The sequence below is a fragment of the Siphateles boraxobius genome, unplaced genomic scaffold (genome assembly GCF_051911475.1).
Source record: "Siphateles boraxobius isolate OS27281-9 unplaced genomic scaffold, OSU_SipBor_1 42, whole genome shotgun sequence".
Taxonomy (NCBI): Eukaryota; Metazoa; Chordata; class Actinopteri; order Cypriniformes; family Leuciscidae; genus Siphateles; species Siphateles boraxobius.
The window spans coordinates 116,512-140,097 of NW_027509053.1; the positions used below are offsets into that span (position 1 = coordinate 116,512).

At 42.9% G+C, this 23,586-nt stretch overlaps 6 non-coding genes across 6 annotated transcripts; all 6 read right to left on the minus strand.

Annotated features, from left to right (window-relative positions):
• Positions 1-10,480: 10,480 nt before the first annotated feature.
• trnav-uac (transfer RNA valine (anticodon UAC)) lies at positions 10,481-10,553 on the minus strand. The gene has a single exon. It is a non-coding gene; the product is annotated as a tRNA-Val (tRNA).
• Positions 10,554-11,012: 459 nt separating this feature from the next.
• On the minus strand, positions 11,013-11,085 carry trnav-aac (transfer RNA valine (anticodon AAC)). The gene has a single exon. It is a non-coding gene; the product is annotated as a tRNA-Val (tRNA).
• Positions 11,086-11,658: 573 nt separating this feature from the next.
• trnav-cac (transfer RNA valine (anticodon CAC)) lies at positions 11,659-11,731 on the minus strand. Its single transcript has one exon. It is a non-coding gene; the product is annotated as a tRNA-Val (tRNA).
• A 123-nt stretch (positions 11,732-11,854) lies between these two features.
• Positions 11,855-11,927, minus strand: trnav-aac (transfer RNA valine (anticodon AAC)). The gene has a single exon. It is a non-coding gene; the product is annotated as a tRNA-Val (tRNA).
• Positions 11,928-12,674: 747 nt separating this feature from the next.
• Positions 12,675-12,747, minus strand: trnav-aac (transfer RNA valine (anticodon AAC)). Its single transcript has one exon. It is a non-coding gene; the product is annotated as a tRNA-Val (tRNA).
• A 540-nt stretch (positions 12,748-13,287) lies between these two features.
• trnav-cac (transfer RNA valine (anticodon CAC)) lies at positions 13,288-13,360 on the minus strand. Its single transcript has one exon. It is a non-coding gene; the product is annotated as a tRNA-Val (tRNA).
• Between the last annotated feature and the right edge of the window lie 10,226 nt (positions 13,361-23,586).

Sequence of the window (23,586 nt, forward strand, 5' to 3'; positions counted from 1 at the left end):
AACTTCTCCTGTAACTTGTTTGCTGGAGCAAAACTTTTGTTAAGGTCTTTTGGCAGCAGTAAAGGACTGGATCTCCCCGTCGGGGAATCGAAACCTGGTCTTTCGCGTGACAGGTGGAGACACTTTCCACTATACTAATGAGGATGATGAGGAGTTGCAGAGACGGGTAGTTGTATCCGATCAGCTCGACTTCCAGGAACGGCGTCATGCGTCATTTTAGCTCAACGCTTCACAGAAGCCAGTGAATCCAAAAAATAATCTAATACCGTTTAAATATGAAGTTTCTGTATAAAACGTGTTACATTATTAAATTAGAGACCTTGTTTTTTAGTATTGTGCCTGGTAGGTCAGGTCAATAAGTTCATGCAATTTTTTTAAGTGCCAGGTCCAAACAAAGAGAGTTTTAGTTCATCTGCACCTGCCAGCTGCTAATGTATTGCGAAAATTTTTGCTGACCGCACAAGCGGTCTTCCACTCTACGTTCAAAGGCCTGCGTTGGTGGTATAGTGGTGCGCATAGCTACCTTCCAAGCAGTTGACCCGGGTTTGATTCCTGGCCAAAGCATCACATTTTTAAATTAAAGACCTTGATTACGAGCATTCTTGCTGTGTGGGTTCGATTCCTGGGTCAGTCCATTCTTGCTGTATGGGTTCGATTCCCGGCCAGCACATTGCATTTTTCTCAAGCTGTCTTTAAAACAGTCCTCCGGGGGCCCTTGCCAACTTCTCCTGTAACTTGTTTGCTGGAGCAAAACTTTTGTTAAGGTCTTTTGGCAGCAGTAAAGGACTGGATCTCCCCGTCGGGGAATCGAACCCCGGTCTTTCGTGTGACAGGCGGAGATACTTTCCACTATACTAACGAGGAGTTGCAGAGACAGGTAGTTGTCCCCGATCAGGGCTACTTCCAGGAACGGCTTCATGCGTCATTTTAGCTCAACGCTTCACAGAAGCCAGTGAATCCAAAAAAATGATCTAATACCATTTAAATATGAAGTGTCTGTATAAAACGTGTCACATTTTTAAATTAAAGACCTTGATTACGAGCATTCTTGCTGACCGCAAAACCGGGCTTCCAGTCTACTTTCAAAGGCCTGCGTTGTTGGTATAGTGGTGAGCATAGCTGCCTTCCAAGCAGTGGCCAGCCGCACGTAGGTGTAGAGTGCTGCTAGCCAATAAGGAGCTGAGGAAATTACATGGAGGAGAGCCAGAAATAATACACAAAATTAGAGGTTCGATTCCCGCCTCGGCCACAAATGCCATAAAATTACCATTCATATTTTTATCTAGATACACGTTAAGTACGATTAACATATAATAAACAAACTTTGTGCACAAAAATAAAATAAAACTCGTAAGATTTGTTCTTGTGTAGGATGTACAAAATGTGCATTTATCTTAATAAATATTTACATTATAATAGGGTAGCTATCTTTAATATAGAAAATATTTGAATGTGAATAATTGAAAAGAACAATTTGATAATGTTTTAGACCTTTATTTTTTAGAGATATTCACAGAAATCCAATATATATGAAATATAACCAATACACACCAAATAGTAAGTTTCTCATTTTATTTATAGTACATATTATATAAATCTGAAAAAGGTAATGTATTAAATACTTATAGATTAAACAACAACACCATTAATAATAAAAATAATAAAATCTAAAGTTTTGGAAAACACAGGAAAAAAAAGAAAAATATTTTAAATTAAATAATTATGTGTAGAGTTTTAGAAGTTACAGTTATTAACATTTAGTGTTTACACATCTGAGCAAGATAAAATAATGCAAGTTAATAAAATAAACTTTAAAAACATTAAAATACAATGTAAACAGGCTTCCGGGTGGACTGAGAGACAAGATGGCTGTGTGATCTTGAGCTCCCGATAGCAAGTTCGAATTAGCCCCCCTGAATTCACTAAATGCAAACAACTCGTAGTAATTTTATTTTGGAATGAATAGGGGAGCGATGACTAGAAGTCAAAAGAAACGTGACGCACAGAAAAGGAAGAATAAACCAGAGATGGACGACGCTCAGAGCCCCGACGGTAACCCCGCGGGAGACATGTGCTCAGTGCTTCGAAGTATCAGTAGAGAAATACGCAACTTCAGGACCGAACACAAAGCGGATCTAAATAGTCTCAAAGCAGAACTCAAGGAAGACATGAAAAACGAACTCAAAGAGCTTAAGCAGGAAATTTACCAAAAACTTTCCGCTAATTCCGCCCAGACATAGGCAAATGAAGCCAGGCTGAATGAAGCGGAAACGCGGATCAACGAGACCGAGTTGGCTAGTACGGCTATGAAGGAGGCGCTCATTAAGTCCATGGAAAAACAGAAAATAATGCAGGAAAAATTGACTGATTTAGAGGGTCGGAATAGGCGGAACAACATTCGCATCTATGGCGTACCTTAAGGTAAGGAAGGCAACCTCGTGTCTGATTTTGTGGAGCACCTTTTGAAAAGCGAACTTGAACTGACAGCGGACACTAGCTTGCGGTTTCAACGTGCCCATAGAGCATTAGCTCGCAAACCAGAGCAGAATGAGCCACCCAGGTCCATAGTGGTACATTATCTGGAGTTTACCACCAAAGAAACAGTACTGAAAAAAGCCTGGGGAAAGAAAATAATGATTGATGGACGACGCCTGATGTTTGACCATGATTATGCTACGGAGATCGTTTAGAAGCGCAAGGCGTATGCGGGAATAAAGAGGCTTTTGAAAGAGAAGGGAATACGATTCCAGACACCGCTGGATAAGATACGCATCCACTGGGAATCTGGACCACGTATTTACGAGAGTGCACAAGAAGCAGCGCAGGAGCTGAGGAAGAGAGGGTACTCGGTGGAGACACCTGGCCGCAGCACCGCGAATCCGAACCGGAAGGTGGAGCAGTTTCTTCAGGCCCTGACATCGCAGCGAGCCGGAGTGTGGAGCGCTGAGGACACAGCGATCCGTGCAAGGGAAAGACTACAGGAGTTTGGGCGGTCCCCCTCTAACTAATTTCCATTCCCTATTTTGTCAGGGTATGTGAAACTTTCTTGGCCCTTAATGAAACCAGCTGTGAGAAGTTAACGTTAAACGACTATTACATCACTTTTGCCTGTGAGGTGAGCTTTAAATCTTTCTATGCATATTCTTACGCCACCCTTGAGACTATCTTATTGATACTACATGAAAAGCAACTTTACTACAATTTTGAGTGATATATCGTTTCACTTTATTCTATTCAATTTTTTATTTTATTCTATTTTTATTTAGTTATTCAGTTATTTATGTATGTATGTATGTGTGTATGTATGTATATGTATATATATATATATATATATATATATATATATATTAGTGCTGTGCGTTAAACGCGTTATTAACGGCGTTAACGCAAACACATTTTAACGGCGTCAATTTTTTTATCGCGAGATTAACGCTCTTTTTGGCCTAGCAAACAACATCACACCGGATAGCTAGACCGGAAACAAAACAACAGGCACGCCGCACGTACTTGTTTGGGCTTGCGCGCCGGCCAAAGAGTAGTAGGCTAACGGTACGTTTTGAGTGGATGGCGCGAGCGCGAGACGCCGATCTAGAGACGTGCACTCTCAACGCAGTAGAGTGCGGCGCGGGACTAGATTTGATGGCCGAGTGCGAGGGCGGGCTCGAGCGGTAATGCACTCACTCTGTGTGCGGATACGGGAGAATAAAACGATTCGCGGGACTCCCGCAAACTAGAAATATCTATGAATAAAACATAAAAACTAATACATTTTTATTCATGTTGCAGAAAAGCAACAAGAACAACTAAAACAAAATAGAAACGATTTACAGGCCAGAGTTTCTTTTTATAACATGTTTGCAGCGTTGAGGGATGTAGCCAATCACAGACATATGAAGAAGCATCAGAAGCATTTAAAATAGACTCCCCTCACCGCTCAAAACAGACTTTTTGTTCAGTGCTGAATTCTGTAAGCTGGCAAATCCTCAAATTATAACAAACAAAGTGTATATATTATGAAAGATGCATTGTGCAGTCAGCTTCACTGATAATAACAGATGTGTGAGATTGCGATGAACTGATGTCAGCTTTTTAGGAATTATTAAGGGAGCGCACTTTACGCGCATTCAGTCATGCCAAACCATGCACTCAGTAGCCTGCTTGCTTTTATGTTATAACAGTGGTTTGTGTGTTAATGCTTTAATAACAAATAATTTATCAGGAGCATTTATGCTGATGTGTATGGTGGCGACACGTAGGCGAAAGTATTTGGAGGTAGCCTACAAAAAAGATTCTATTTGCGGGCGGGAGCGGGACAAAAATGTTGCGGGCGGGAGAAAGTAACATAGAAAATAGTTGAGAACGTCAGTTATAACGACCCACGTATGAAAAAAATTGACGGGTTTAAATCGGGCTTGGGCTCATAATTACAGTTTATGTGTCGGGCCGGGCTCGGACACAATGCGCACGGGCTCGGGTCGGGCTTGATTTTTTGGGCCCGATCTAAGCTCTACAATGGATGACTTCAGACAGAAGCACATGGATACCACAGCTAAGAACAAACTTACTGCTGATCCACTTTTCCATGTTGATAAGAGCATTAAAATTAGAAAAAATAATGAGACAAATAGAAATGAAGGGACATTTAGAATAGATAAAAATGTGCGATTAATCGCGAGTTAACTATGGCATTAATGCGATTAATCGCGATTAAATATTTTAATCGTTTGACAGCACTAATATATATATATATATATATATATATATATATATATATATATATGTATGTATGTATGTGTGTATATATATTTTTATTATTATTTTTTTTATATTTTATATATATATATATATTTTTTTTTTTATATCTCTATTTAACTTTAACGCTGGTGAAGGGGGGCCAAAATACTTAAGACTAATGCTGACGACTTCAATAGGAATAAAATAAACGCTATCGGACGACGTTGGACTACTAAGATGTGTGAAACGAGGGTTTTCACAACTAGTGAGGGGCCCTCCCGGAGGAGGCTCCCCCCTCTGCCTACCAATGGGGACTTAGGGTGGCAAAGGCTCACCCTATCTTGGAGGTTAATTGTTTCCTTTTTGTTCTTTTTAGTTAGCACAAGTTGTCCAGATGTTCAGGTCTGTGCAGTTTTAAGCTGTCTGGAGGTGAAAGAATGTAACATGGGTTTGGATCACTTAAATGCCATATAACAATATAAAACTAGTGTCACTTAATGTCAATGGGATGAATAATCCAAGTAAAAGAAGTAAGGTTCTGGCTAAACTAAAGAAAGAAAGGGCTCAGGTACTATTTCTACAAGAAACCCATCTGCCCCAAAAAGAACACGAAAAGCTAAAACGCTTTGGATTTAGGAATAAATTTTACAGTTCGTACAAACCTGGACGGAGGAGAGGAGTAGCTATTCTCATCACAAATACGGTTCAATTTGAATGCCTTAAAGAAGTTCGGGACACTGAAGGGAGATATGTACTAATTAAAGGGAAGCTAGAAAACAGAATGGTGACACTGGTCAATGTATATGCCCCCCCAGAGGTACCAAATGTTTTCTCAGAGCTCTGTTTAACACTATTGCTATAAAACTGAAGGTATTTTGATATGTGGAGGAGACTATAATGTGGTCATGAACCATAACTTAGATACAACAAGCCGAAAAGGAAGTAAGATGTATTTAACCAAGTTTATTAATACATTAGTCCAGGAAATGGGACTAATTGACGTATGGAGAGAACTTCACCCACAAGAAAGGGATTATACACACTACTCAGCACCTCATTCTGTCTGCTCCCGAATCGACTACTTTTTAATCAATGCAATTGAATGCCACAGGGTAACAGAGAGTAAAATTGTTGTGGCGGATGTATCAGACCACAGTGGGATCAGCTTGACAATACACCTCAATAATAGGAAAATAAACACTGTCTGGAGGGTAAATGTGGGTATCTTGAATAATAAGGGGTATGTGAGATACTCAGGACAGATATAGAAAAGAGGGCAAGATTTGTAAAGCAGACCTACTACGAATCAGGCACAAAAGCAACAAGACTTTTAGCTAGGCGCTTACGGAAACAACAGGCAGTTAACACGATTCATAAAATTAGGAACCCTCAAACCAACCAAATATCACATGACCCAGATGAAATTGAAAGAATATTTGAAGATTACTACAAGAAGCTCTATTCTAAACCTCTATCAGCAGATGAAAAAACAATAAGGGGCTTTGTAGACTCACTTGATCTGCCGTCTATTGGTAAGACACAGAATGACACTATTATGTCACAACTCACAGTTAAGGAGCTGGGAGCTGCAATAACTAGGCTAAAGGCTAGTAAATCTCCAGGTAACGATGGTTTTCCACCGGAATGGTACAAGGCCTTTCAGAAGGAGCTAAAACCTTTGCTTCTGCCCTGTTTTAACTGGACTCTTAATAAAGGTTGGGCCCCCCCATCGTGGAAGGAAGCAATCATTACAGTTCTACCTAAAGAAGGCAAAGATAAAAAGAACTGCAAAAATTATAGGCCAATTTCACTTCTAAATGTAGACTGCAAACTATTTACATCAATTATATGTAAAAGATTAGAGGCCTTCATTCCAGATTTGATCGACGAGGATCAAACTGGGTTCATTAAAGGACGCCAAACGCACGATAATATTAGAAGAACCCTTCATATTTTAGATAACGCTCGAAAAAGTGGTATAAGTACAATTCTTGTAAGTTTAGACGGCGAAAAGGCATTTGATAGTGTTAGTTGGTTATTCTTATATGAGGCAATAAAGAGATTTGGCTTCAACGACGGCGTAATTCAATGTATCAAAACTATTTATCAAGAGCCCACAGCGAGGATCAGAGTGAATGGAAGCCTGTCCAATACAATCCAGCTGGAGAGGGGGACAAGACAGGGTTGTTGTCTGTCTCCTACTCTTTTTGCTTTATATGCTGAGCTTTTAGCGCAGGCAATACGGCAGAATGGGGAACTGCTGGGTGTTAATATAGGGGGAACAGAACATGTAATTGGCATTTTCGCGGATGATGTCATTATTTTCCTGCAACAACCAGATATATGTTTCCCACACCTAATGTATTAACTGGAAAAGTATGAATACTATTCAGGATATAAACTGAATATATCAAAAACACAGATTCTCTCTCTAAATTATTCTCCAGCCCGACAAATAAGAGAGGCATATAATTTGGAATGGAATTCTAAGACAATGAAGTACCTTGGAGTAACTCTTACTAAAACCCTTAGTGATATGTACGAAAACAACTATAGTGAAATTGAGGAAAACATCCAAAAATATATTGAAAGGTGGTCTACCCTTCAGTTAGGCTTTAGTGCTAGAATACAAGCTGTCAAAATGAATATTCTACCTAAACTGTTATATTTATTTCAATCTCTTCCAATTAATATCCCCCAAAACAAATGTATTGCTTGGGACAAGATGATCTCTAGATTCATTTGGAATGGTAAAAAACCAAGAATAAAACTTAATACACTCCGACTACCTAGAAGTAAGGGTGGAATGGCTTTACCTAATCTTATAGAATATTTTTATGCAGCTCAGCTCAGACCTCTGGCCTGTTGGTGTAGTCCTGACTATGAGTCTAAATGGAAAGAAATAGAAAAGGGCATACAGGGCTATCCGACCCAGATACTGGTCGGGGATGAACATTTGATAGGTGCTTTAAGGCACGCTATGAACCCAATAATAGCATTTACACTAGAAATATGGAGTGCTGTAGTAAGAAAATACAAACTTAAGAGGGATACGTGCATATTGCAGTGGTTTGCGTATGACTCAAATTTTAAGCCGGGGATGTATGATCCAGTATTCAAAGAATGGGCACAAAAAGGTATGACAGCAATATGTACAGTTTCGACAGGTAGAGAATTTCCAACCTTCAAAGATCTTAAGGCAAAATACGACCTAGAAAACAAAGATTTTTATAGATACATGCAGTTAAGAGACTATTTCACAAAAGAGATAAAGCCACTTGAAATGACAAATAAGGTGATTAGAGTCATTGTGGACTTGTACAAACAGAAGGGGTCTCGGCTCATCTCTGCTTTCTATCAAGCCCTGGGTGAGAGTAGGCAGGATACGACACTCTATATAAAAGCAAAATGGGAAGCAGAACTACAAATTCAGATACAAGAGGAGGCATGGAATCGCATGTGCGAGACACAATGTACTTCTACAAGTTCCTTAATATGGAGAGAGTTCTGCTGGAAAAACTTAGTTCGCTATTCCATAACACCGAAAATAAAATCGAGGCAACTCGCTAAACAACAAAAATGCTGGAGATTGTGCGGGAATGTGGAATCAGACCATGCACACATCTTCTGGAACTGTACAAAAATGGGGACATACTGGCAAAATGTTCACCTAGTTGTTAAAAATGTTTTGGGATATGAAATCCCAAACACTTGTCTAGTGATGTACCTAGGGAATATTGAGGAGGTTGTAAGGAAAGAAGATCTGTATTTGACTAAAGTATTACTTGCATCCAGTAAGAAAGCGGTCACAAGAAATTGGCTCAATATCAATATCCCAAAACAGGAACAGTGGTTGGAAATTGTCCAGGAAATCTTTGAGATGGAAAAATTGACATACCTTTTGAGAGTCAAACAGAATGTCTTTGAAAAGAACTGGGAAAAATATGACACGTGACACAAACTGAACAAATGCCAAATAGAACAGTGGACTGTGTAGCACATCATCTCCAGACAGATTGTTAGTGTTATTACTATTGTTATTTTGATTTATGTATCATTTACTGTATTATTTTGTTGATATACATGTGAAAATTTAATAAAAATGAAAGTTATAAAAAAATTTTTTTTTAAATTATTAAAAAAAAATACAATGTAAACAAGGACAAAACTTTTGGTACAGTATTTTAATGAACAAATGGAAATTAGTAAACTACAATTATAATAAAATTTAAAGTTCAGGAGAGCACAGGAAAAAACAAGATCTTTATTTTAAATTAAATAATTATGTACAGAGTTTAATTGTAAAAAATAATTAACATTTAGAGTTTTTTTAAGTCTGAGAAAGATAAAATAACAATGCAAGTCAATAAATTAACTTTAAAAAACAATAAAATACAGATTCAGATTATTTTATTTAATGCCATGTCAGCATTCAAAGCTATTTTTATGGCAAAAATTCAATTACAAAAATACAAATATCATATAAATACAATAAAAACAAAACAAATATAAGCTACAAGTCATTAAATAAATTAATCTGAATCTGTATTTTATTGTTTTTTAAAGTTAATTTATTGACTTGCATTGCTATTTTATCTTTCTCAGACCTAAAAAACACTAAATGTTAATTATTTTTACAATTAAACTCTGTACATAATTATTTAATTTAAAATAAAAATCTTGTTTTTCCTGTGCTCTCCACAACTTTAGATTTTATTATAATTGTTCTTTACTAATTTCAATTTGTTCATTAAAATACTGTACCAAAAGTTTTGTCCTTGTTTACATTGTATTTTAATTTTTTTAAAGTTTATTTTATTGACTCGCATTATTTTATCTTGCTCAGATGTTAATAACTGTAACTTTTAAAACTCTACACATAATTATTTAATTTAAAAATTTTTACTTTTTTTTCCTGTGTTCTCCAAAACTTTAGATTTTATTATTTTTATTATTAATGTTGTTGTTGTTTAATCTATAAGTATTTAATACATTACCTTTTTCAGATTTATATAATATGTACTATAAATAAAATGAGAAACTTACTATTTGGTGTGTATTGGTTATATTTCATATATATTGGATTTCTGTACATAATTGTACAAATATAATGTGAATATCTCTAAAAAATAAAGGTCTAAAACATTATCAAAATGTTCTTTTCAATTATTCACATTCAAATATTTTCTATATTAAAGATAGCTATACCCTATTATAATGTATATGTTTATTAAGATAAATGCACATTTTGTACATCCTACACAAGAACAAATCTTACAAGTTTTATTTTAATTTTGTGCACAAAGTTTGTTTATTATATGTTAATCGTACTTAAAGTGTATCTAGATTAAAAAATGAATGGTAATTTGGTATTTGTGGCCGAGACGGGAATCGAACCTCTAAATTTGTGTATTATTTCTGGCCCGCCTCCATGTAATTTCCTCAGCTCCTATTGGCTAGCAGCGCTCTACACCTACGTGCGGCTGGCCTCCGCGTGTGAGGCGAACGTGATAACCACTACACTACAGAAACCTATTGATGAGGCACATGTGCTTTTTAGAAGATGGCTCCTTCCCATAATGTGCTCTGCAAGCAGTGTGACAGTCTGTGAATTCCGCAAACAACAGAACAGAGGTCATTCGGCATGGCAGTCTGCCTACAGCTCCTTGGTACGATGGCCTTCACCTGTCTCAAAAGTAAGGGTTTTGTAGCGAATTGCAGCATTTATATTTAAAACACATCCACTTGTTTCCGCCCAGTTTTGAACTAAGGACCTTTCGCGTGTAAAGCAAACGTGATAACCACTACACTACGGAAACTTGATTTGGATGTCAGTCCCACCGCTTCTAGCGTACGCTTGTTCAAAAGCGACTGAAACTATAGACTACCGAGTGTTTTTAACATGGCAAAAAGCTGCTAATTTTGTTGGCAGACCGAACATTTTATATTATTGGACAGGAAACTTCAATGGTCATTTGTTTTATTTTTGTCCTTTTCTAAGAGATTAAACCACAAACATCCCTGCAAGTGTACTGACCTGCTCAACAGAAAATCGCATACGAAATTTTTGCAAAAATCACCCACAGTTTCCACCCAGTTTCAAACTGGGGACTTTTCGCGTGTGAGGCGAACGTGATAACCACTACACTACAAACACGTCCTCATGTTGCAGACATAAATCTTTAGGTGCACGCTTATTAAAAAGCATATAAAGGAAATGAGCACTGCACCCACCTAGCGTGGCAAAGAGTTTAAATTTTCCGTCAGAATCCAACCACTGTTTCTGCTCGGTTTCGAACCGAGGACCTTTCGCGTGTTAGGCGAATGTGATGACCACTACACTACAGAAACCTATTATTAAGACGGATGTGCTTTTTAGAAGATGGCTGCTTCCCATAATCTGCCCTGCAGGCAGTGTGACAGTCTGTAAATTCCACAAACAACAGAACAGAGGTCATTCGGCACCCACCTAGTGTCATTCGGCATGGCAGTCTGCCTACAGCTCCTTGGTACGATGGCCTTCACCTGTCTCAAAAGTAAGGGTTTTGTAGCGAATTGCAGCATTTATATTTAAAATGCATCCACTTGTTTCCGCCCAGTTTTGAACTGAGGACCTGTCGCGTGTAAAGCAAACGTGATAACCACTACACTTCCGAAACTTGATTTGGACGTCAGTCCCACCGCTTCTAGCGTACGCTTGTTAAAAGGCGACTGAAACTATAGACTGCCCAGTGTTTTTAACATGGCAAAAAGCTGCTAATTTTGTTGGCAGACCGAACATTTTATATTACTGTACAGGAAACCTCAATGGTCATTTGTTTTATTTTTGTCCTTTTCTAAGAGATTAAACCACAAACATCCCTGCAAGTGTACTGACCTGCTCAACAGAAAATCGCATACGAAATTTTTGCAAAAATCACCCACAGTTTCCGCCCAGTTTCGAACTGGGGACCTTTCGCGTGTGAGGCAAACGTGATAACCACTACACTACGGAAACAAGTCTTCAGGTTGCAGACATAAATCTTTAGGTGCACGCTTATTAAAAAGCATATAAAGGAAATGAGCACTGCACCCACCTAGTGTGGCAAACAGTTTAAATTTTCTGTCAGAATCCAACCACTGTTTCTGCTCGGTTTCGAACCGAGGACCTTTCGCGTGTTAGGCGAATGTGATGACCACTAAACTACAGAAACCTATTGATGAGGTGCATGTGCTTTTTAGAAGATGGCTCCTTCCCATAATCTGCTCTGCAAGCAGTGTGACAGTCTGTAAATTCCACAAACAACAGAACAGAGGTCATTCGGCATTGCAGTCTGCCTACAGCTCCTTGGTACGATGGCCTTCACCTGTCTCAAAAGTAAGGGTTTTGTAGCAAATTGCAGCATTTATATTTAACATGCCACCACTTGTTTCCGCCCAGTTTTGAACTGAGCACCTTTCGCGTGTAAAGCGAACGTGATAACCACTACACTACGGAATCTTGATTTGGAAGTCAGTCCCACCTCTTCTAGGGTACGCTTGTTCAAAAGCGACTGAAACTATAGACTGCCCAGTTTTTTTAACATGGCAAAAAGCTGCTAATTTTGTTGGCAGACCGAACATTTTATATTACTGTACAGGAAACCTCAATGGTCATTTGTTTTATTTTTGTCCTTTTCTAAAGAGATTAAACAACAAACATCCCTGCAAGTGTACTGACCTGCTCTACAGAAAATCGCATACGAAATTTTTGCAAAAATCACCCACAGTTTCCGCCCAGTTTCGAACTGGGGACTTTTCGCATGTGAGGCGAACGTGATAACCACTACACTACAAACACGTCTTCAGGTTGCAGACATAAATCTTTAGGTGCACGCTTATTAAAAAGCATATAAAGGAAATGGGCGCTGCACCCACCTAGCGTGCCAAAGAGTTTAAATTTTCTGTCAGAATCCAACCACTGTTTCTGCTCGGTTTCGAACCAAGGACCTTTCACGTGTTGGGCGAATGTGATGACCACTACACTACAGAAACCTAATGTTGAGAGGGATGTGCTTTTTAGAAGATGGCTCCTTCCCATAATCTGCCCTGCAAGCAGTGTGACAGTCTGTAAATTCCACAAACAACAGAACAGAGGTTATTCGGCATGGCAATCTTCCTACAGCTCCTTGGTACGATGGCCTTCACAAGGGTTTTGTAGCGAATTGCAGCATTTATATTTAACATGCCTCCACTTGTTTCCACCCAGTTTTGAACTGAGGACCTGTCGCGTGTAAAGCGAACGTGATAACCACTACACTACGGAAACTTGATGTGGACGTCAGTCCCACCTCTTCTAGGGTACGCTTGTTCAAAAACGACTGAAACTATAGACTGCCCAGTGTTTTTAACATGGCAAAATGCTGCTAATTTTGTTGGCAGACCGAACATTTTATATTACTGTACAGGAAACCTCAATGGTCATTTGTTTTATTTTTGTCCTTTTCTAAAGAGATTAAACCACAAACATCCCTGCAAGTGTACTGACCTGCTCAACAGAAAATCGCATACGAAATTTTTGCAAAAACCACCCACAGTTTCCGCCCAGTTTCGAACTGGGGACCTTTCGCGTGTGAGGCGAACGTGATAACCACTTCACTACGGAAACACATCTTCAGGTTGCAGACATGAATCTTTAGGTGCACGCTTATTAAAAAGCATATAAAGCAGTGGTCTCAAACTCAATTCCTGGAGGGCCAGAGCTCTGCACAGTTTTGCTCCAACCCTAATCAAGCACACCTGATTCAGCTAATCAAGGTCTTCAGGATTGCTAGAAACTTCCTTGCAGGTGTGAGTTTGAGCTGGTTGGAGCTAAACTGTTCAGAGCTGTGGCCCTCCAGGAATTGAGTTTGAGACCACTGATATAAAGGAAATGAGCGCTTCACCCACCTAGTTTGGCAAACAGTTTAAATTTTCTGTCAGAATCAAACCACTGTTTCTGCTCGGTTTCGAACCGAGGACCTTTCGCCCTTTAGGCCACCGGGTTAGGGAAGGGGACCCCCGCGCGACGCCCCCTAGGTGATTTTTCGGGGACCGGCCGACGGCGCCGACGAAATCCGGCCCCCTCGCCCGCGATCCGGGCATCGGCCACAGGGGGGCGACTCGCCGACCGCCCTCAGTCGATTCGACACGCGCCGAACAGGTTGCGGGCGGGCGTCCACGGAGCGCACGCGCGTCCCCCTGACCGCCCTTTCGCGAAATTCCCTGACCGCACCCACCGACCACGGAGCGCCCGTCCGTCCCACCTTTGACCTGCGAACAGCCCCCTGGCCACGCCCACTGACACGAACAGCCTATTCGTCCCACCGACCGCCTGTGTGACCACGAACGGCCTTTTCGCCCACGGCCAACCTGGGTGACGGCCCCTGGCCCCGCCCACTGACACGAACAGCCTATTCGTCCCCCTAACCGCCTGTGTGACCACGAACGGCCTTTTCGCCCACGGCCAACCTAAGTGACGGCCCCTGGCCACGCCCACTGACACGAACAGCCTATTCGTCCCCCTAACCGCCTGTGTGACCACGGACAGCCTATTCATCCCACTGACCACCTATGTGACCACGAACGGCCTATTCATCCCACCGACCGCCCAGTGACCACGGACAGCCTATTCGTCCCACTGACAGCCTATGTGACCACGAACGGCCCGTCCGTCCACGGCCAATCTAAGTGACGGCCCGTGGCCCCGCCCAGTGACTACGGACAGCCTATTCGTCCCACTGACAGCCTGTTTGACCACGAACGGCCCGTCTGTCCACGGCTAATCTAAGTGACGGCCCGTGTCCCTGCCCAGTGACCACGGACAGCTTATTCATCCCACTGACAGCCTGTTTGACCGCGAACAGCCCGTCTGTCCACGGCCAATCTAAGTGACGGCCCGTGGCCCCGCCCAGTGACCACGGACAGCCTATTCGTCCCACTGACAGCCTGTTTGACCACGAACGGCCCGTCTGTCCACGGCCAATTTAAGTGACGGCCCGTGGCCCCGCCCAGTGACCACGGACAGCCTATTCGTCCCACTGACAGCCTGTTTGACCACGAACGGCCCATCTGTCCACGGCCAATCTAAGTGACGGCCCGTGGCCCCGCCCAGTGACCACGGACAGCCTATTCGTCCCACTGACAGCCTGTTTGACCACGAACCGCCTATTTATCCCACTGACCGCCTGTCTGGCCACGGACAGCCTGTTCGTCCCACTGACAGCCTGCTTGACCACGAACGGCCTGTCCGTCCACGGCCAATCTAAGTGATGGCCGGTGGCCCCGCCCAGTGACCACGGACAGCCTATTCGTCCCACTGAAAGCCTGTTTGACCACGAACGGCCCGTCTGTCCATGGCCAATCTAACTGATGGCCCGTGGCCCCGCCCAGTGACCACGGACAGCCTATTCATCCCCCTAACCGCCTGTGTGACCACGAACAGCCATTTTCATCCCACTGTGCACCTATGTGACCACGAACGGCCTATTCATCCCACTGACCGCCTGTGTGGCTACGAATGGCCTATGTGTCCCATCAGAAGAACTATGCATTATTAGACTTAAAATGGCATGTCCATGGACAGCCTATTTGGACTCTGTCAAATAAGTTACAGGTCGGCAAAGTAAGGGCCCACCTGTAACTTATTTGACAGGGTCCAAATAGGCTGTCCGTGGTCAATGCATTAGTAGGTCATATTTCATAATTACAGTGGTTTTATTAGGTGAAACCTACTGTACACCACACAGGGGCCACAATACAACACACTGATGTACATTAAAGCTATCAATTATGCATAATTAGCCTAAAAATGGACTGTCCACGAACAGCCTATTTGGACCCTGTCAAATAAGTTGCAGGTGGGCAAAGTAAGGAACCACCTGTAACTTATTTGACTGGGTCCAAATAGGCTGAGCGTGGTCAATTCATTAATAGGTCATATTTCATAATTACAGTGGTTTTATTAGGTGAAACCTAATGTACACCACACAGGGGCCACAATACTACACACTGATGTACATTAAAGCTATCAATTATGCATAATTAGCCTAAAAATGGACTGTCCACGAACAGCCTATTTGGACCCTGTCAAATAAGTTGCATGTGGGCAAAGTAAGGGCCCACCTGTAACTTATTTGACGGGGTCCAAATAGGCTGTCCGTGGTCAATGCATTAATAGGTCATATTTCATAATTACAGTGGTTTTATTAGGTGAAACCTACTGTACACCACACTGGGGACACAATACAACACACTGATGTACATTAAAGCTATTAATTATGCATAATTAGCCTAAAAAATTACTGTGCACGAACAGCCTATTTGGACACTGTCAAATAAGTTACAGGTGGGCAAATTAAGGGCCCACTGTAGCCTAAAACTGGACTGTCCATGAACAGCCTATTTGGACCCTGTCAAATAAGTTACAGGTGGGCAAAGTAAGGGCCCACCTGTAACTTATTTGACGGGGTCCAAATAGGCTGTCCGTGGTCAATGCATTAATAGGTCATATTTCATAATTACAGTGGTTTTATTAGGTGAAACCTACTGTACACCACACTGGGGACACAATACAACACACTGATGTACATTAAAGCTATTAATTATGCATAATTAGCCTAAATATGGACTGTCCACAGACAGCCTATTTGGACCCTGTCAAATAAGTTACAGGTGGGCAAATTAAGGGCCCACTGTAGCCTAAAAATGGACTGTCCACGAATAGCCTATTTGGACCCTGTCAAATAAGTTACAGGTGGGCAAATTAAGGGCCCACTGTAGCCTACAAATGGACTGTCCACAGACAGCCTATTTGGACCCTGTCAAATAAGTTACAGGTGGGCAAATTAAGGGCCCACTGTAGCCTAAAAATGGACTGTCCACAGACAGCCTATTTGGACCCTGTCAAATAAGTTACAAGTGGGCAAAGTATACCTGTAACTTATTTGACGGGGTCCAAATAGGCTGTCCGTGGTCAATGCATTAATAGGTCATATTTCATAATTACAGTGGTTTTATTAGGTGAAACCTGCTGTACACCACACTGGGGACACAATATGACACACTGATGTACATTAAAGCTATTAATTATGCATAATTAGCCTAAATATGGACTGTCCACGAACAGCCTATTTGGACCCTGTCAAATAAGTTACAGGTGGGATCTTTTTTATATTTTGTTGTCATGATTGATAAAAATGCATAAAAATGATTAAATATCAATTTTAAGTTCATCTTTGGGCCCCCCTGAGCAATTAGCAGCCTTCAGAACCCCGAAATTCCACTGTCCACGAACAGCCTAAATTTTTGAATGGGATAAGTTGCAGGTGGGACGTCCAGATCTCAGCCTCTGGACACAATTTGGAGCTGAAACCTGAAACAGGGCCCACCTGTAACTTATTTGACGGGGTCCAAATAGGCTGTCCGTGGTCAATGCATTAATAGGTCATATCTCATAATTACAATGGTTTTATGTCGTCAAACCTACTGTAAACCACACCGGGGACACAATACAGCACACTGATGTACATTAAAGCTATTAATTATGCATAATTAGCCTAAATATGGACTGTCCATGAACAGCCTATTTGGACCCTGTCGAATAAGCTACAGGTGGGATGCTGTTTTTAACTTAGACATTTTCAGCGGATGAATCCCCGTAATGATTAGGCGATTTTATCACATGTGGTGAAGTCCCACCTGCAACTTATTTGACGGGGTCCAAATAGGCTGTCCGTGGTCAATGCATTAACAGGTCATATTTCATAATTACAGTGGTTTTATGAGGTGAAACCTACTGTACACCACACAGGGGACACAATACAACACACTGATGTACATTAAAGCTAATAATTATGACAACACACTGATGTACATTAAAGCTAATAATTATGCATAATTAGCCTAAAAATGGACTGTCCACGGACAGCATTTAGGGCACCCGTCAAATAGGTTACAGATGGAATGCTGTTTTTGACTGTAACGAACTTAACGGGGTACTACGGACCCCAGTCTTTGCGGACCGTCTGAGGGGACCCTGAGGGGCCACAGATTTCAAATCGGAGCCATTCGGAGCTATTGGGACCGTTGCGTTGGGATGTCCACCAAACGCCTATGAAAATGAATGGGATAAGTTGCACGTGTCAGTGGCTCCCGCTCGGCCCCCGGGGGTCCGAGGGGCCCCAAACTCTACAAAAAGTTGCGTCACGTGGCCCTCTGCGACAGACAGAGCGGGCTAGGTCGAGACATGCCAAGTTTATTTTTAGCTATTTTTTATGCACCTCTCTGTCTCCCATTGATCTCTATGGGAGCATGTGTCTGCAAGGGTTAATTCAGCAGTTAGGATTAGACGGCCTACTTGTTCCAACTTATGTGCAACTTATTCCATGGGGCTGTTGGTGGCCAATTAGCGCGAAAAAAGGTCAGAGGGACGCGGAACTCTAGAACCCGTCCCCGGGGCCCGTGACGAGACCCACGTGTCGGTTTCGGGCCGATCGGGCGTTTCCTTCAAAGCGTTTGGCTGAAACACATACTTAGAACCGATCTAGAACCACCAAGCCCGTGATCTAGAACCGGGGGCCCCCGGACCACAGCCGTGCCGAATTTGGGGCCGCTGCGACCTTTCGACCCCTTTTGGCCCCTGTTTTTTTGACGTCCCACGTGCAACTTATTCCATGGGGCTGTTGGTGGCCAATTAGCGTGAAAAAAGTTCAGAGGGACGCGGAACTCTAGAACCCGTCCCAGGGGCCCGTAACGAGACGCATACGTCAGTTTCGGGCCGATCGGACCTCTCTGTCCACCCTTCACCGAGCACATGGTCCAATTAATGGCAGCCCTCTTGCACACACAGAGAGACATATGCTCAGTAGAACCAAAAGTGAGGAGATTTTTGAACAAAAAAATGATACACTTGGAACCGATTTAGAACCCTGCGATCCGGGATCTAGAACCGGGGGCCCCTCGACTACCAGGGCGGCGAATTTGGAGGCGGTGCGACCTTTCGACCCCTGTATTTCCGCCCTCCCACGTGCAACTTATTCAGTTTAAACTTCACAGTCGCTTCCAGGTCAAGGGGGGCTTTTTTCGGCCAAACGAGCAGTTTTGGGCACGGAACTCTAGAACCCGTCCCCGGGGCCCGTGAAGGGACGCATATGTCAGTTTCGGGCCGATCGGGCGTTTCCTTCGAACCGTTTTGCTGAAACACATACTTAGAACCCATCTAGAACCACCAAACTCGTGATCTAGACCCGGGGGCCCCCGGACTACCGCCGTGCCGAATTTGGGCCCGCTGCGACCTTTCAACCCCTTTTGGCCCCTGTTTATTTGACGTCCCACGTGCAACTTATTCCCTGGGGCTGTTGGTGGCCAATTAGCGCGAAAAAAGGTCAGAGGGACGCGGAACTCTAGAACCCGTCCCAGGGGCCCGTGACGGGACGCATACGTCAGTTTCGGGCCGATCGGACCTTTCTGAAACACGTCCACCAAACACCTGTGGAAATGAATGGGATAAGTCACACGTGTCAGTGGCCCCTGTACGGCCCCCGGAGGTCCCACGGGCCCCAAACACTGCGTGCCGGGGCCCCTCGGGCCCCCGAACGACATAGCAGGTGGACGAGTCTCTAGAGCTCAGGGCTAATTTTTTCTCCACATTTGTTCAAGTTTCTCTTCAAATGCCACTTGCACTCATAGTCAGCTCATAGACTGGCATTCCCTCTTAAAGGGTCAAACTGAAAACACACTCGGAACCGATCTAGAACCACCAAACCCGGGATCTAGAACCGGGGGCCCCCGAACACCCACCGCGTCGAGTTTGGGGCCGCTGCGACCTTTCGACCCCTTTTGGCCCCTGTTTTTTTGACGTCCCACGTGCAACTTATTCCATGGGGCTGTTGGTGGCCAATTAGCGCCAAAAAAGGTCAGAGGGACGCGGAAACTCTAGAACCCGTCCCAGGGGCCCGTGACGGGACGTACGTGTCAGTTTCGGGCCGATCGGACCTTTCTGTCCACCCTTCACCGAGCACATGGTCCAATTAATGGCAGCCCTCTTGCACACACAGAAAGAAATATGCTCAGTAGAACCAAAGCGAGGAGATTTTTGCACAAAAAAATTATACACTTGGAACCGATCTAGAACCCTGCGATCCGGGATCTAGAACCGGGGGCCCCTCGACTACCAGGGCGGCGAATTTGGAGGCGGTGCGACCTTTCGAGCCCTGTATTTCCGGCCGCCCACGTGCAACTTGTTCAGTTCAAACTTCACAGGCGCTTCCAGGTCAAGGGGGTGTTTTTTGGCCAAACGAGCAGCTTTGGACGCGGAACTCTAGAACCCGTCCCAGGGGCCCGTGACGGGACGCATACGTCAGTTTCGGGCCGATCGGGCGTTTCCTTCGAACCGTTTTGCTGAAACACATACTTGGAACCGATCTAGAACCACCAAACCCGTGATCTAGAACCGGGGGCCCCCGGACCACCGCCGCGCCGAATTTGGGGCCGCTGCGACCTTTCGACCCGTTTTGGCCCCTGTTTTTTTGACGTCCCACGTGCAACTTATTCCCTGGGGCTGTTGGTGGCCAATTAGCGCGAAAAAAGGTCAGAGGGACGCGGAACTCTAGAACCCGTCCCAGGGGCCCGTGACGGGACGTATGTGTCACCGGGCCGAACCACCGAAACGCACACTTGGGAACCACGTAGAACCTTGAAACTAAGGATTTCGCCTCGGGGCCCGCTGGGCTACCCTCACGCCAAATTTCGAGGCCCTGTGACTTTTCGGCTCAGAGTTAGAGACACAGTGAATTGAGACAAAAAACAGGTGGTTAGGGGTCAAAATAGGCACTTTGTGGTACTGAGGATGACTATGGTGAAGTTTAGGTGGTTAGGGGACCCCACAGGCACTTCGTGGCAATGGAGAAGAAAATAGGTGGATAGGGGTCAAAATAGGCACTTCGTGGTACTGAGGAAGACTATGGTGAAGTTTAGGTGGTTAGGGGACCCCATAGGCACTTCGTGGCAATGAAGAAGAAAATAGGTGGTTAGGGGTCAAAATAGGCACTTCGTGGTACTGAGGAAGACTATGGTGAAGTTTAGGTGGTTATGGGGACCCCATAGGCACTTCGTGGCAATGAAGAAGAAAATAGGTGGTTAGGGGTCAAAATAGGCACTTCGTGGTACTGAGGAAGACTATGGTGAAGTTTAGGTGGTTAGGGGACCCCATAGGCACTTCGTGGCAATAAAGAAGAAAATAGGTGGTTAGGGGTCAAAATAGGCACTTCGTGGTACTGAGGAAGACTATGGTGAAGTTTAGGTGGTTAGGGGACCCCATAGGCACTTCGTGGCAATGAAGAAGAAAATAGGTGGTTAGGGGTCAAAATAGGCACTTTGTGGTACTGAGGAGGACTATGGTGAAGAGTAGGTAGTTGGTGTACCCCAAAAGCACTTGGTGGACTCCCACGTGGTGCAATGGCACCCCCAGAGGCGTCCACAGAGAGCCTATGGTAATATATGCTAATCTTGGCCTCTTTATATGCGATTTTGGAAAAGTGACACGGCACCACTGAATAAGCAGCTTGTGTCGTCCATTTCGAGCACGCGGACCTCGAAGTGTCGGTGCTGACAATGGCAACTTAAATGAATGGGGAAAAGCAAACGTGATAACCACTACACTACGGAAACTTGATTTGGACGGCACCCACCTAGTGTCATTCGGCATTGCAGTCTGCCTACAGCTCCTTGGTACGATGGCCTTCACCTGTCTCAAAAGTAAGGGTTTTGTAGCATTTATATTTAAAATGCATCCACTTGTTTCCGCCCAGTTTTGAACTGAGCACCTTTCGGGTGTAAAGCGAACGTGATAACCACTACACTACGGAAACTTGTTTTGGACGTCAGTCCCACCTCTTCTAGGGTACGCTTGTTCAAAAGCGACTGAAACTATAAACTGCCCAGTGTTTTTAACATGGCAAAAAGCTGCTAATAGGCGGCGAGCTACATAGGCCTACCGTGCACCCCCCCCCACCTCCCAACAAAACCATACTTTTCTGAAAGGTCTGGATGTGTAGAATATGAATCTGAATGTTAACATTGAAAATGTTGGGTTGCACTACCTGTTTTAGGCCTGTGAATAGGGAAACCCTAAAAAACGATTGTAAGCGATTTTAACACGTCGAGATTGTCCTAGTCAATCAGAACAGCTTTTAGGGGACCCAATACACACTCAAACTTAACATATGATGACTTAGGTCAAATATCTACCATGCTGCTTATTGGTAGGTGTCTAAAATGAACATAGGTAAGGCTTTATGTTGATATAATGAGCCCATTTCATGCATAGGCCACGACCTAGATTCGCCTATCATACACCCCAACCCCCTCCCCTGACAAAATCATGCTTTTCTGAAAGGTCTGGATGTGTAGAATATGAATCTGAATGTTAACATTGACATTTTTGGGATACACTACCTGTTTTAGCCCTGAATATGGAAACCCTAAAAAACGATTTTAAGCTATTTTAACACGTCGAGATTGGCCTAGTCAATCAGAACAGCTTTTAGGTTACCCAATACTCTTACTACACTACATTGATAGTTACTTTAAATAGTTGTTTTTAATTATTTTTTATTTAATATAGTTAAGGCCTTGTATGGATATAATCGATCAAGGTCCATTTCCATAGTATCAGTTAATATGCTAACGTGCTAACATTCCAACCCTCATTACCCTTTCCATCAAAGGTGTGTGGCTCACAAGTCATTTCATTGACAAATCAGAAACCTGTCTGGGTTGTTCATCCAATGACAAAATAAGATATTTGTTGAATTTTCATTAATAGTTTCCTCTGTGTCAGACAGGTATATAAAGACCGTCCTGAAAGACTGTTCTTACTCACACAGACAGATTCTCCAAGTCTGCATCCTCTGCCTATACAGCAAGAAATTTGTTTCACTGAATTGCTCGATGTTTGATATTTTAGTTTACAATTTAATATAATTGACCCGTCTTACTACACTACATTGATGCTTACTTTAAATATTTGTTTTTAATTATTTTAAATGACATTTGATAGATTAATAGATATATACTTTATTCATCCCAAAGGGAAATTTTAGACGTCCAGTAGCTTATACATACACACACACACACACACACATATCTCATACACATAGATAATCTAGTCGGTTATGTAGTTGGTTTCTTCAACATAGCTGAACTGCTCAGTTATGTCTGAGTCAAGACATGAGTCAGTGGGCCAAGTGACTGCAGGTCCTTCAAGGCATAGGGGATGTCATGGGACAAAACCAAAGTCCAGATGTATTGTGCATGTCCCTGGTCTTGTATATGGACCACTCGTGCAATTATGGGCAAACGCAGATTCTGATGCAAGATTAGCCAGAATGAAAGAAATACGTGACAAGAGATTAGCTGAACCACTGGAATCTGCTCACAGAATGACTGTAAGGCAAGGCAAGGCAAGGCAAGGCAAGGCAAGGCAAGGCAAGGCAAGTTTATTTATATAGCACATTTCATACACAATGGTAATTCAAAGTGCTTTACATAGAAGAAATTAAAATAATCAAAAGAAATCAGAATAATTAAAACAGTTTAGAATAAAAGATAAAATACAGAAATCAGAATAATTAAAACATAAAATAAAATACAGTGCAAACAGTCGGACGAACAGTGGCACAGTGCTCATTCAGTAAATGCACAGCTAAACAGATGTGTTTTGAGTCTGGATTTGAATGTGACTACTGTAGGAGCACATCTGATCTCTTCTGGAAGCTGGTTCCAGCTGCGGCTGGCATAGTAGCTAAAAGCGGACTCGCCATGCTTAGAGTGAACCCTTGGTATTTCTAGCCGATG